This window comes from Schistocerca serialis, chromosome 10 (genome assembly GCF_023864345.2).
Source record: "Schistocerca serialis cubense isolate TAMUIC-IGC-003099 chromosome 10, iqSchSeri2.2, whole genome shotgun sequence".
Classification (NCBI taxonomy): Eukaryota; Metazoa; Arthropoda; class Insecta; order Orthoptera; family Acrididae; genus Schistocerca; species Schistocerca serialis.
Window position 1 is genome coordinate 60,363,180 of NC_064647.1, and position 14,766 is coordinate 60,377,945.

The window sequence follows — 14,766 nt, forward strand, 5'->3', positions numbered from 1 at the left end:
CTCTGACTGTTCTCAATTTTGTAATGCAAGTGGAAATGACAGTTGTGCACTGCAACACATCCAGGACTCGTGAAAGGTAAGAGTCCGTTCAAACGTTGAAGTATTGTGGCAGCCGTACACCGCCCGGAGTCTATCACTTACACAATCCATCAACTCACATTACAACAGGAAAATCTGCTTTCATCCAGATTTCATGTGAAAGTTCCCAGAACCGCTCCGCTGAGCGCCCCACTCGAAAATGTGTCTCCATTTGACTCCAGCAGTGTTCTGCCACTGTCCAACTCCCATTGGCTGACGGCCATCCCCACCAACATACATCGTTCTTATGTCCTACAGACATGATTTTGACTCAACTTGACCATATTCCACACTAATCTAACATGTTAAAACTTGGTATTTGCTTTTGCTTACGCCTTTGTCCTGCAGTTTTTGCAGGGTCGGAGTGCTTACAATCGGATTTTGGCAAGGTTAATTTGAAGGGGTGTCTAGTGTAAATCATCAAATAGTGCGAACACGTTTCAGATGTCTGCGAGTCGTGTAACTGAGGGGAGACGTGGGGACCAGCCGGGTATTTACCTAGTGGGATGCGGAAAACTGCCTAAAAATCGCATCCATTCTGCATGGCACACCGGTCCTCGCTGTTAATCCGCCAGGCGGATTTGATCTGGGCCCAGGAAGCAGCGCATTAGCGCTCTCGGCTAACCTGGCGGGTCTATCTAACATATTAGAACAATATTTAAATGAAGAAATATTGTAAATATTAGATCACCCTCAGACCAATCAGAATAAATACAAATAAAGGTTCCTTCATACATAAATAAGCTGTCATGCTTGTGCCTGTATGCTTGTGATAAAAAGAGTACTCCGTCTTCAGGCCACGAGTGGCCTACCGGGACCATCCGAACGCCGTATCATCCTCAGTGGAGGATGTGGATAGGAGGGGCGTGGGGTCGGCGCACCGCTCTCCCGGTCGTTATGATGGTCTTCTTGACCGAAGCCGCTACTATTCTGTCGAGTAGCTCCTCAATTGGCATCACGAGGCTGAGTGCACCCCGAAAAAGGGCCTGGATGGTCACCCATCGAAGTGCCGACCACACCCGACAGCGCTTAACTTCGGCAATCTCACGGGAACCGGTGTATTCACTGCGGCAAGGCCGTCTCACCATGCTCGTGATAAACACAACACTATGTAGTTAAACACTGTTTAAAAAATTATTTATGTTTACCTGACAGAAGCGTCGTTTGGCACTCTTTTCAACAGTGGTGTAGGCTAACACAAGCGATTGACCAGTTTTTAAATTACCACAGTGTTTAATAGTGTGTGTCATCAAAATCTCTCTGCAGCAGTGAGCCGTTTCTCGCCTTGTGGGTGCATTGCAGCTGCTAGTTGTGGTATCGTCTAGTTCTTGTGCGGGCTGAATGTAGTAAGAATGCTTATTATCGCAGAGAGAGCTTTTTTGTTGAAGAGGCGTTCTGTGCAGGAGGAAACTTTATTGATCACGTGAGGCAGCAATTTAGACTGCGTTTTCCTGCTTCGACATCCCGGCGGAGGTTCGAGTCCTCCCTCAGGCATGGGTGTGAGCGTTTGTCCTTAGGATAATTTAGGTTAAGGGGAGCCGGAGGTGCCTATGCTGCCCATGTTAAAATCACTAAGTTTGAGGAACATTTATGAATAAACTACCAAATAGAAAAATTTGATTTATTTTTTACATATAGAGTGGTTTAGTATTGCAGTTATGACAGAGGGATTTTGGAGTATCTTTTCTAGTTTCCTTCCAATTATTTTTTTTATTAATGACGCAAATTTTTTTACAAATAATTTCTTTATAATTAAGCTGAAATGAAACTACTGAACATATTGCCAAATGGCTGTGTTACAATGTAAGTTTGACCACTAGGAGTGCTGTATAAAAATTTCATCTCTCTAGCTTGAGTGGATTTTGAGAAAATGTTCCTTATATTCGAAAAATTCTAATTTACGGGAAATGGTTATCAAATTTTCTCAATACATTCCTGCACTATAGGATGGATTATCAGGGTCTTCTTCTTCATCCTCCAAAAGCTTCCTCTTCTGTCTTCTTTTCTGGCCTGTTGTTCCATCATACTTCATATGCCTTTCTCTTCTTTATGCCCCTCTTATCCTTTCTCTGTCAATATTTCTTAGTGCTCGTACAGTGTTCATCCCAGCTGTAAATCCTAATGCCTTCAGAACTTCACACTTCACACTGTTCCCTTGGTTGTAGGTTGCTATTGCATCATAAATGCCAAAGTGCAATTTTTTTATGCTTACAAACACCCTTTTAGGAATCACTTTCCAAATGAAATTGTTTACGCTCTCATTAGGATTCTGCATCTTTCCGTGTAGACATTTGTGTAACAATTCTGGCTGTGCTAAGTCATGAAAAATTGGTTTTATTGCATTTATCGCAGCTGCTGGCAAACCATGTTTGTGATCATAGTCCTTTTTTGCATTATATTTGCACCAGGAATCTTTTGGGCACAGGCTGTGTTGAGGGTATTCATTGGAAGAGGCCGTATAAAGGAACAATGCCCACACTGCTTTTCGTATGTCACTAACATTACTAGTATTTTGCCTTATAGCTTACCCATAGTATCTCTGTAGACGTTCAATCACCTCATCAGTAAGCCTGCCTCTCCCTCCTATTGTCTTTCCATCACTGAGCTTACTTGAACCCAAAGTTTGTTTGAGCCTTCGAAGCCGTGCACCCATACGCTTTTGCACATGCCCAATGCATTCCAATTTTCAGCTACAAATTCATTTCCATATGGTTTCAGTTCCTCTATAGTCTTGAAACATTTGGAGTCACCGTCCCCAATGTAGTATTTGTGCCTAACGTTGTATCTGGGAAGTAAATGTTCAAAAATTTGTTTCACTCCATCCACTTCCATTGCTCCACGTGATCTACTAAAATTTGCCTCACAGGTTCCACTGTGCTCTCCTTTGATTTTATTTTTGCAACTACAATGTTTTGATAATATTGCAACATCTATCACTTTTGCACTATTACCACAAGTAGCAGTTACAACCCCATTCAGGGATTTATGACCCCTCTTTGCCAGGAACCATCTAATGCCACTACCAAATCCCTAGAACCACCGTTCATTTCTACAGATTCCTCCACTGCTACCTTTATGGTTCTCAAAGCCACATCTTCAACAGAGCATCCTACCAGTTCACAGTAGTACCCAAATTTGCTTGAAGGTGATGGCAAGTTCGTAATACCACAAAACAGTTTACCAGCAGCAGACCCTTTTCCAATGGATCCAAGACCATACACAAGTCGAACATTCACATCAAACACTCTAGATCGTCCATTTTCACCAAAGAGACTGGCATGTGAATTGTAGAAAGTCACTTGATACTTGCAACATGCACAGATTATCTTCATCTCACAAGCTAAACCAAAGTGCTTTGTTATCTCTAGTCCCACTCCTACACTTGAACACATTTTGCACAGAACACTTTCTTTCAGCACAGAAGATAATAATCCAATATTCAGTACTTCGTTAATATCATCACTGTCACTAACATATTCACGAAATCTGTCACTTCCACCAGTCAGCTTCTTGCTAGAAGATGTCAGAGGGCTATGGCCGGCCATATGTTGCTTAGCAGAAGAACGCACTGTTTCAGTAATTGTAGTATCGCAACTTGGTATTAGTGTTAATTTTCTTTTCCCTACGTTCTTCCTCTTCTTATATACACGGTTACTAAAACGTGGCATTGTAACCAGAACAATGCTTTACACAAGAAGTATAATACTACCAACAACAGGCGCAACACTGAACTAATTCGAAACAGCAAAGAGACGATGTTCCGCGCTCTTAGCGCTTCATTTGTCACAGAAAACAATGTAGCCAACCCTTGCACACTCGCTGTATGCGTAACATAAGGCGCTGTATGCGTAACAGGCCGAGAAAATCCCAAGCAGTTCGCCAGGAAGTCACGAGAGGGTGTTACATGCATTCAGCGGCCGCCCATTTCCTCTGCAGGCGTGGGGGAAAATGGTAATAACTCCACTTCTAGGGTGAGTAGAACAATAATTCAAAGTTTACATTAAAGAGGAATGTTCCAATTAATTTTCGGTAGCAAAAAAAATCGTAATTTTTTGGATTTGACCACCTCGGGCTCCCCTTAATTAGTGTGTAAGCTTAGGACTGATGACCCTAGCAGTTAAGTCTGATAAGATTTCACACACATTTAAACATTTTTTCCTGCTTCGGGGTATCCAAATTGCGACACTGCACGTGATTTAATTCGAGAATTCTAGACTTCAGGCGGAGTTCATGATGCACCGTGAAACAGTAGGCCCACAATGTTAACAGAACAGAAAATCGATGACATTTCGGACATCATGTTGTGGAGTCGAACGAAAACACTACAGTGTCTCGTATGACAGCATATAAGGCTGAAAAATCCCCAAAGAACTGGCGATCTACCCGTATAAAATTACTGCTGTCCAAAAATTACATTGTATGGACCATGCGAAGCGAACAGCATATTGTGAATGGTTTTAGCGATTTGTCAGCCGATATGAAGTTGGTACTTTAGATCGAACCTTTTTCACTAACGAAGCTTGGTTTCATCTACCTGGCAGCAGTTACTGCCAAAATTCACCAATCTAGTCATCAGAAAATCCACATGCCGTAAGAGGAACGCCATTGCAAGAAGAGAAAACCAGAGTGCGGGTTGCAATAACGCGAGCGTGAATTACAGATCCGATTTTTTTCGATGCTACCGTCACTTCCCATGTCAACTGTCCCCAAGTAATTTATCCATTTATTGCCCTGATGAAATCGAACGAGATCGATGATTTATTTTTCCAACAAGACAAGACAATGCTGATATGGCACGCCAGTCCCTGGGACTCTGTTTGGAGACAGTAGTTAGGAAAGGTCTCTGGCCGTCCCGCTCAGCGGATCTGTCTCTGCCCGGCTACTTCCTTGGGGTACACCCAAACCATTTGCGTTCGATAACCCAAAGACAATAGATAAACTGAAGGCAGCGATAATTGATTATCTGAACATGATTACAAGTGAAACATTGGTACAGATCTTCACGAACCAAATGTAAACGTATTGAACTATGGCTTCAAGAAAGAGGAAAACATTTCCAGTACCTGCTATGATACTGGGGAGTACAGTTTATTTAAGTGTAATTAATATAATTAGTTAAATTCATTGTTTTAGTTGTAATAATGTTAAATTAAATCCCCCAATATAACTGTAGCCACCAGCAGTGAATCACAGTCTTTAGCATGTACAGTAGGATGAATGTGCTGCCTATCTCAGATGCCCAAGAAGGCGAGATTTGGGGAGCTCATCATTGTGGAGATACTTTGTGGATGCACTGTATTAATTGTAATCAGTATTTAAATAAAGTTACTGACAAAAATAGTAACATATTCGTTAAATGACTATAGAGGTGTGCCAAGTTCATACTGCATTCAGTTGTCGTGCTGTTGTGTAAGATATGATGTTCTGACAAACATTTGCATAAAGAAACAGATACAACACAATAAATCCATAAATAAAATAGATAGAGATACATAGCTTTCTGGAATGATAGTTATATCATCTGAAATTGCAATAAGCGTTTAAAAGTTTTTAAATGTAATTATGCACTGTAAAATATTAACTTCTGTTTAAATGTACTGAAATTATTGTGTCATTGGATGCATCTCCTTTCACTGAGATCGCAGATGTACTCAGATTTTCTCTCTCATTTAACTGTGATTTATTATAGAATTCCAAGAGCTGTAAGAAGCCATATTTCAGGCTGTCATACCCCCCCCCCCCCCCCCCCCGCCGCCCACCGTTTCTGGTGCATCGTCTGTTCTTCAGCTAAGCGAGCAACCACCGTCCACGTCCAAATTACCCGGTCTACGGTTTGGCTGGCCTTTTCCAGCCACTATCGCCGCCCTTGTACTTGGGCGGGACCAAACTGGTCACTTAGCTGCGTCGGTCATGCCGCACCCTAGGCCTGCCGACTGGTATTCGGCCACTCAACTGAATTCACCGCAGCTCATACCAGTTCTAGGCAGCCGAATAACTTGCCTAAATACGTGTAATGTTACACGACAAAGCCGTGACCTCGAGGCGCACATATAACATCGGTTTAATTGAAAATATTAAAAGTATCTTGTTCACTCACTTTTGTTTTAACATTTCTTATTGATTTGCTGTGTCCCGCTAAAAACTCCTGATCTATATAAATGACCTGGGTGACAATCTGAGCACTTCTCTTAGGTTGTTCGCAGATGATGCTGTAATTTACCGTCTAGTAAGGTCATCCGAAGACCAGTATCAGTTGCAAAGCGATTTAGAAAAGATTGCTGTATGGTGTGGCAGGTGGCAGTTGTCGCTAAATAACGAAAAGTGTGAGGTGATCCACATGATTTCCAAAAGAAATCCGTTGGAATTCGATTACTCGATAAATAGTACAATTCTCAAGGCTGTCAATTCAACTAAGTACCTGGGTGTTAAAATTACGAACAACTTCAGTTGGAAAGACCACATAGATAATATTGTGGGGAAGCCGAGCCAAAGGTTGCGTTTCATTGGCAGGACACTTAGAACATGCAACAAGTCCACTAAAGAGACAGCTTACACTACACTCGTTCGTCCTCTGTTAGAATATTGCTGCGCGGTGTGGGATCTTTACCAGGTGGGATTGACGCAGGACATCGAAAGGGTGCAAAAAAGGGCAGCTCGTTTTGTATTCTCACGTAATAGGGGATAGAGTGTGGCAGATATGATACGCGAGTTGGGATGGAAGTCATTAAAGCAAAGACGTTTTTCGTCGCGGCGAGATCTATTTACGAAATTTCAGTCACCAACTTTCTCTTCCGAATGCGAAAATATTTTGTTGAGCCCAACCTACATAGGTAGGGAAGATCATCAAAATAAAATAAGAGGAATCAGAGCTCGAACAGAAAGGTTTAGGTGTTCGTTTTTCCCGCGCGCTGTTCGGGAGTGGAATGGTAGAGAGATAGTATGATTGTGGTTCGATGAACCCTCTGCCAAACACTTAAATGTGAATTGCGGAGTAATCACGTAGATGTAGATGTAGATGTTGTGCAAACCTCTTCATGTCTTTGTAGCTCTTTGACATATGCCCTGAATTATTTGTTGGCTCTATGCCACTCTCTGTCTTATCTTGCAATTTTTACCCTCTACAGCTCCCTCTAATGCCGTGGAAGTTATCCCCCAATGTCCCTTTGGATCTCCTTTTCAATATTTCCCATTTCTTCCTTTCTTCACCGATTCTGTGGACAACATTCTCATCCCTTATCAGTCTGTCTAATTTTCATATCTTTCTGTACCACCTCATCTCTAGCACCTTCAGTCTCTTCTTTTCCAGTGTTGCGGCATTGAGTGGTTCAGTATCATGTGTGCCCCAAACGTACGATCGCGAAAACTTCTTTCTCAAATTGGGGTCTATATTTGAAACTAATAGACTTATTTTACCCAGGAATGCCTATGATGGTCTGCTCTTTTTGTTCCGACCATGAAAGGCTACTTTGCTTCCAAGGTGGCAAGGTCCGTTAACTTGGTCCAGTGCGTTGTCAGAAGTTTTGATGTTACTTGTCATTATCTTTGTCTTTCTTCAGTTTACTCTCAATTCATTCCGTTCAATGAGGCGTGGTATTTACTGGAATTAAGGGAAACGTGGAAGGGAGGACCCACTGATGTAAATTTCTTTTCACACAATCTATTTATGTAACCATACATAATCATAAATTTGGTTTTTCTTTACAAAATTAACAAATTTGTGAAATGAATAAGCTTTTGAAAGAGAAATCAAAACAAGACCAACATGACTATAATTACAAGGCGGCCGGACCTGCAGCCCGCCCGCTATCGGGTGAAACGCGATGTTTACTACCGCGCTGGACCCAGTCTCTCTTGTTAAATGCTCTTCTGCAAAACGTGAAAACTCTGTGAGCAATATTCATGACAAGAATGTTCCAATTACTCAGTCACATGACGTAATTTTTAATTAGTAAACTGTGTGTCCTAAAGCTAGGGGTTAAGATGCGCACCTGTGCTTACAGGTTAAACACATTAGGAAACAATTATTACTACGGTAAGGTTTGCTTCAAAGCAAGTAACCACTTAATTTCAATCAGCAACCAAGGTGCGAGTGGATCCAAACCCGCAACCTGTCCCTTCTGACATTCTGCCTAAAGCCCGGGTGACAGTTGGCTGTTGGCTGTTAATACTTAAAAAGTTAAACTGCTTGTTAGTTATGCCGGCCGGGGTGACCGAGCGGTTCTAGGCGCTACAGTCTGGAAGCGCGCGGCCGCTACGGTGGCCGGTTCGAATCCTGCCTCGGGCATGGATGTGTGTGTTGCCCTTAGGTTAGTTAGGTTTAAGTAGTTCTAAGTTCTAGGGGACTGATGACCTCAGAAGTTAAGTCCCACAGTGCTCAGAGCCATTGTTAGTTATGAGGGCCATTCTGAAGGAACGCTTTAAAAACATTACGTATGAACACTTATTATACGATAACTCACTCGGCGGAACCACAAGATCCAGTTAAAAATTCACCAATAATGACCTGGTCCTTCAAAGACAGCAAGGCACAGCTTAGTAAAACAGGTTGCTTAGATTAAGGGGGGTAGGACGTGAAACGGGCCGACTTGGAGCAGAAGAGGCACCACAGGACATTTTAATTTGCACTGTCTATACTTTTATAAATTCATAAAATTTTGTCAGCATGACCAGGAAGGATTCAGGATTCACAGTTATAGCAGAGGAAGTTCAAAGACATAACAAAACAATTTTTTTTACATGTTAAATTTCATCATTTTTTCACTTGGTATTGGCTGCATTTGTTGCTATAGCTACACTTTTCTTCATAAGTAAGAGAGTTTTTTCGATGAATTTTGCACAGCATACAAACCATACTTACAGGTGTATGAAACTCTAGAATTCCCGAATCTGTTAAAAACTGTGGTAAAAATTGAGATAATCAACTATAAAATTCGAGTTTTCTCTAAACACGAAGTTTAAAATGTAACAGCCCATTAATTTCTCCATAGATTAAATAAATTCTAGATTTCATACACCTGTAAGTATGGTTTGTAAGCTGTGCAAAATTCATCGAAGAATCTCTCTTACTTAGGAAGAAAATTGTACCTATAGCAACAAAGGCAGCCAACAGTAAGTGGAAAAAATCATGAAATTTCACATTTAAAAAATATTATTTTTTCGTGTTTTTGAGCTTCCACTGCTATGAGTGTGAATCCTGAATCCTTCCTGGTCATGCTGACAAAGTTTTATGAATTTATTTGTAAAAGTATCGACAGTGCAAATTAAAATGCCCTGTGGTGCCTCTCCTTCTCCAAGTCGGCACGTGTGACGTCCTACCCCCTTAAAAAAAAATGACTAATGCAGTTACAGTCAAGGAATTGAACCGGTTAACATCTAAATCTAACCCCAAGACCCCTGTTTGTTCAACTGCAATCTGTGCCTTGGTACAATTGTTCCGACAATATTTACGACGAAGAGCTGATTAATTAGAACATTAATGATCGGGTACAAACCAGAAAGGAAAGGCAATGTAATAGAGGGACAAATTTTCAAACGACACCTAGGGTCTAGTACAGTACTACGGCCTATATTTAGGACCAAAGAGCCGCCAGAGTAAAACTCTGGGTGTCGAGTACAAAGCAGAAAACAATTAGGAGGTCGGGTAGACAACGACACCGAACACGGCGAGGATTACAGAATGCGACTCCCCTTTATCAGCAAGCAGCTCCATGGATGCACGGTGCGTCGCGGGGGTTACTGAGTGGTGCGGATGAAAGCCACGTGGAAGTGGGCAGCCGGGCCACGAGCTGTCGTCCGACACGGATGTCGCCAGCCAGCCCACGGGATGTCCATCTGCGGCTTGTAGTCGACGCTGACGCCGGTGGAGTACTCCGGCATCTTCACTCTGCCCAGGCCCCCCACGTGCAGCTCGTGGCCTCGGCCGATCGGACCTCGTGACCATCTACATCTACATCTACATACATACTCCGCCATCCACCATACGGTGCGTGGCGGAGGGTACCTCGTACCACAACTACCATCTTCTCTCCCTGTTCCACTGCCAAACTGAACGAGAGAAGAATGACTGCCTATAAGCCTCTGTACGAGCCCTAATCTCTCTTATCTTTGTGGTCTTTCCGCGAAATGTAAGTTGGCGGCAGTAAAATTGTACTGCAGTCAGCCTCAAATGCTGGTTCTCTAAATTTCCTCAGTAGCGATTCACGAAAAGAACGCCTCGTTTCCTTCAGAGACTCCGACCCCAGTTCCTGAAGCATTTCCGTAACACTCGCGTAATGATCAAACCAACCAGTAACAAATCTAGCAGCCCGCCTCTGAATTGCTTCTATGTCCTCCATCAATCCGACCTGATAGGGATCCCAAACGCTCGAGCAGTACTCAAGAATAGGTCGTATTAGTGTTTTATAAGCGGTCTCCCTTACAATTGAACCACATCTTCCCAAAATTCTACCAACGAACCGAAGACGACTATCCGCCTTCCCCACAACTGCCATCACATGCATGTCCCACTTCATATCGCTCTGCAATGTTACGCCCAAATATTTAATCGACGTGACTGTGTCAAGCGCTACACTACTAATGGAGTATTCAAACATTACGGGATTCTTTTTCCTATTCATCTGCATTAACTTACATTTATCTATATTTAGAGTTAGCTGCCATTCTTTACACCAATCTCAAATCCTGTCCAAGTCATCTTGTATCCTCCTACAGTCACTCAACGACAACACCTTCCCGTACACCACAGCATCATCAGCAAATAGCCGCACATTACTATCCACCCTATCCAAAAGATCATTTATGTAGATAGAAAACAACAGCGGACCTGCCACACTGGGGTACTCCAGATGATACCCTCACCTCCGATGAACAATCACCATCGAGGACAACGTACTGGGTTCTATTACTTAAGAAGTCTTCGAGCCACTCACGTACTTGGGAATCAATCCCATATGCTCGTACCTTAGTTAGGAGTCTGCAGTGGGGCACCGAGTCAAACGCTTTCCGGAAGTCTAGCAATATGGCATCCGTCTGATATCCTTCATCCATGGTTCGCAAGATATCATGTGAAAAAAGGGCGAGTTGCGTTTCGCTGGAGCGATGCCTTCTAAAGCCGTGCTGATGCATGGACAGTAACTTCTCTGTCTCAAGGAAATTCATTATATTCGAACTGAGAATATGTTCGAGAATCCTGCAACAAACCGATGTTAAGGATATTGGTCTGTAATTTTGAGGATCCGTCCTTCTACCCTTCTTATATACATGCGTCACCTGCGCTTTTTTCCAGTCGCTCGGGACTTTACGTTGGGCAAGAGATTCGCGATAAATGCCAAGATAAGTAAGGAGCCAATGCAGTAGAGTACTCTCTGTAAAACCGAATTGGAATCCCATCAGGACCTGGCTATTTATTTATTTTCAACCCATTCAGCTGCTTCACAACCCCAGGGATGTCTATCACTATGTCCTCCAAACGGAAATCTGTACGAGACCCAAACGGCGGTATGTTTGTACGATCCTCCTGCGTGAAAGATTTCTCAAATGCTAAATTTAAAATTTCGGCCTTCGTTTTGCTGTCTTCCGTTGCCAGGCCAGAGTCATCAGTGAGTGACTGGATGGAAGCCTTCGACCCGCTTACCGATTTTATGTAAGACCAGAATTTCCTTGGGTTTTCAGCAAGATCTTTTGCTAAGGTATGTCGGTGGTAGTGGTTGAATGCTTCGCGCATTGCTCTTTTTACAGCAGCACGAATCTCTACTAACTTTTACCTGTCCTCATTCTCCCGATCTTTCTTGTACCGCGAGTGCAGCTGTCTTTGCTTCCTGAGCATTCTCCGAATTGCGCTGTTAAACGACGGTGGGTCTTTTCCGTCCGTAACCCGCTTCTTCGGCACATACTTGTCCAATGTGTGATTTACAATGTGTAAGATTTGCCCATAATTCTTCCACGTCCATCACACCGGAAGTAAATGTCGATTAATTTACTAAGTGGGGTGCTAACAACTGCTATCTGCTCTTTCTAGTAAGAATACTCTCCTAGCCTTCTTGACCACCTCTTATCGCGACGCTACCGCCAATCCCCAAACATCGTGCCTCCTCCTCTCGCGTCAGCGAACCCGTACATACATCGGCAAGCAAAGACGTTCTGAGGACACAACCCACAGATACGAACTCTTCCTCACAGATATTGGCAATGGGGCCGCAAGAGGGACAGTCGATACTACTCCTGGACCATTGGCGCCAGAGGGAACAATCTACTGACTCAATGGCGCCACGGATCACTTTTAATTCTCCTTCGCTTTCATAGTTTAGACAAGAAGAGAATAGAAGCTTTCGAAATGTGGTGCTACAGAAGAATGCTGAAGATTAGATGAGTAGATCACATAACTAATGAGGAGGTATTGAATAGAATTGGGAAGAGGAGGAGTTTGTGGCACAACTTGACAAGAAGAAGGGACCGGTTGGTAGTACATGTTCTGAGGCATCAGGGGATAACAAATTTAGCATTGGAGGGCAGAGTGGAGGGTAAAAATCGTAGAGGGAGACCAAGAGATGAATACACTAAGCAGATTCAGAAGGATGTAAGTTGCAGTAAGTACTGGGAGATGAAGAAGCTTGCACAGGATGGAGTAGCATGGAGAGCTGCATCAAACCAGTTTCAGGACTGAAGACTACAACAACAACATTCATTGGAGATAGTAGTTTCACCCTAAATTTTCATCCCATTCTAAAAATTTTACTTCCGTCGTTGCCTCTTCATTTGTAGATCGAACAGTAGGAGCAGATTTTTTCTTTTTTTTTGTGGTAAGATATGAGACCAAACTGCTGAGGTCATCGGTCGGTAAGCTTACACACTACTTTAACTAACGCTATGGACAACGCACACACCCGTGCCCAAGGAAGGACTCGAACCTCTGACGGGGGGACCAGAGCGGAGCGTAACAATGCGCCCTAGACCGCGCGGCGTAGGAGCAGAAGCCTGCGTTACTGCCTTACACCTTTCAATGTGAACACTTCACTCTTTTGTTCTTCCAATGTTGTTGTTCCTTCTTGGTTCTCGTACATATTAAATATTATCCTCTTTTTCTTATTTTTCCTCAAAATTTCGAATATCTTACGCGATTTTATATTGCCTTTTAGAATAAAATTCGCTCTCTCTGCTGTTCATTTTTGGAATACAACCTACGACTAGCTTAGAGACAGAAGTGATGACACTTTCTGCAGGACCTGACCATTATTTTGCAGGACAGTGCTCAAGCACGTACAGTGTTAGCTGTTACTGATTTCCAGAATGAGATTTTCACTCTGCAGCTGAGTGTGCGCTGATATGAAACTTCCTGGCAGATTAAAACTGTGTGCCCGACCGAGACTCGAACTCGGGACCTTTGCCTTTCGTGGGCAAGTGCTCTACCAACTGAGCTACCGAAGCACGACTCGCGCCCGGTACTCACAGCTTTAGTTCTGCCAGTACCTCGTCTCCTACCTTCCAAACTTTACAGAAGCTCTCCTGCGAACCTGCAGAACTAGCACTCCTGAAAGAAAGGATATTGCGGAGACATGGCTTAGCCACAGCTGATTTGTTTGACTGATGGGGCTGCTAAGTGCTATACCACCTACTGCACTCTCCTGACATAAGCCCTCGTGAGTTCAACTCGATTTCTAAACTGAAGGAAACACTACAAGGCATTCGCTTCAGAACTGCTACAAATTCGTCGGGCAATAGACCACGCCGCTCGAACTGTCAACACAACTGGCACTGCTAAGAGTATCCTACAGCTTCCACATCTCTGGCAACGGCCTATACACAATGCTGGTGACTACTTTGAAGGTCATAAGAACTTTGAAACACGTATCTATTTTGTACGAGCTGTAAATAAATAGTTGCCACTATTAAAGTTCCAACCCTCGTACAAGCATAATCTGTATTTAAAATAATGACATGCAATATATATATATATATATATATATATATATATATATATATATATATATATACATATATATATATATATATATATATATATATATATATATATATTCGTGAACATACAACGGCATTATGCTACTGTCAAGACGATTCCGACATCTAAAACAATGCTAAGCTTCTGAAGATAACAAAATTAATTTGTCGAAAACGGTAAAGCATAATAAAAATAGTGGGTGATCAAAAAGTCAGTATAAATTTGAAAACTGAATAAATCACGGAATAATGTAGCTAGAGAGGTACAAATTGACCCACATGCTGGGAATGACATGGGGTTTTATTAGAACCAAAAAATTACAAAAGTTCAAAAAATGTCCGACAGATGGCACTTCATCTGATCATAATAGCAATAACTGCCACAACAAAGTAAGACAAAGCAAATACGATGTTCTTTACAGGAGATGCTCAATATGTCCACCATCATTCCTCAACAGTCGAGGAATAATGTTGTGAACAGCACTGTAAAGCATTTCCGGAGTTATGGTGAGGCATTGGCGTCGGATGTCGTCTTTCAGCATCCCTAGAGATATCGGTCGATGAGGATACACTTGCGACTTCAGGTAACCCCAAAGCCAATAATCGCACGGACTGAGGTCTGGGGACCTTGGAGGCCAAGCATGACGAAAGTGGCGGCTGAGCACACGGTCATCACCAAACGACGCGCGCAAGAGATCTTTCACGCGTCTAGCAATATGGGATGGTTCTAATAAA

The 14,766-nt window shown here is 42.7% G+C and overlaps 1 protein-coding gene across 1 annotated transcript in view; it reads left to right on the plus strand.

Moving 5' to 3' along the window:
• LOC126425249 (uncharacterized) overlaps positions 1-14,766 on the plus strand; it is a 70,056-nt gene that overhangs the window by 13,430 nt on the left and 41,860 nt on the right. The gene's annotated exons all lie outside the window — the stretch shown is intronic.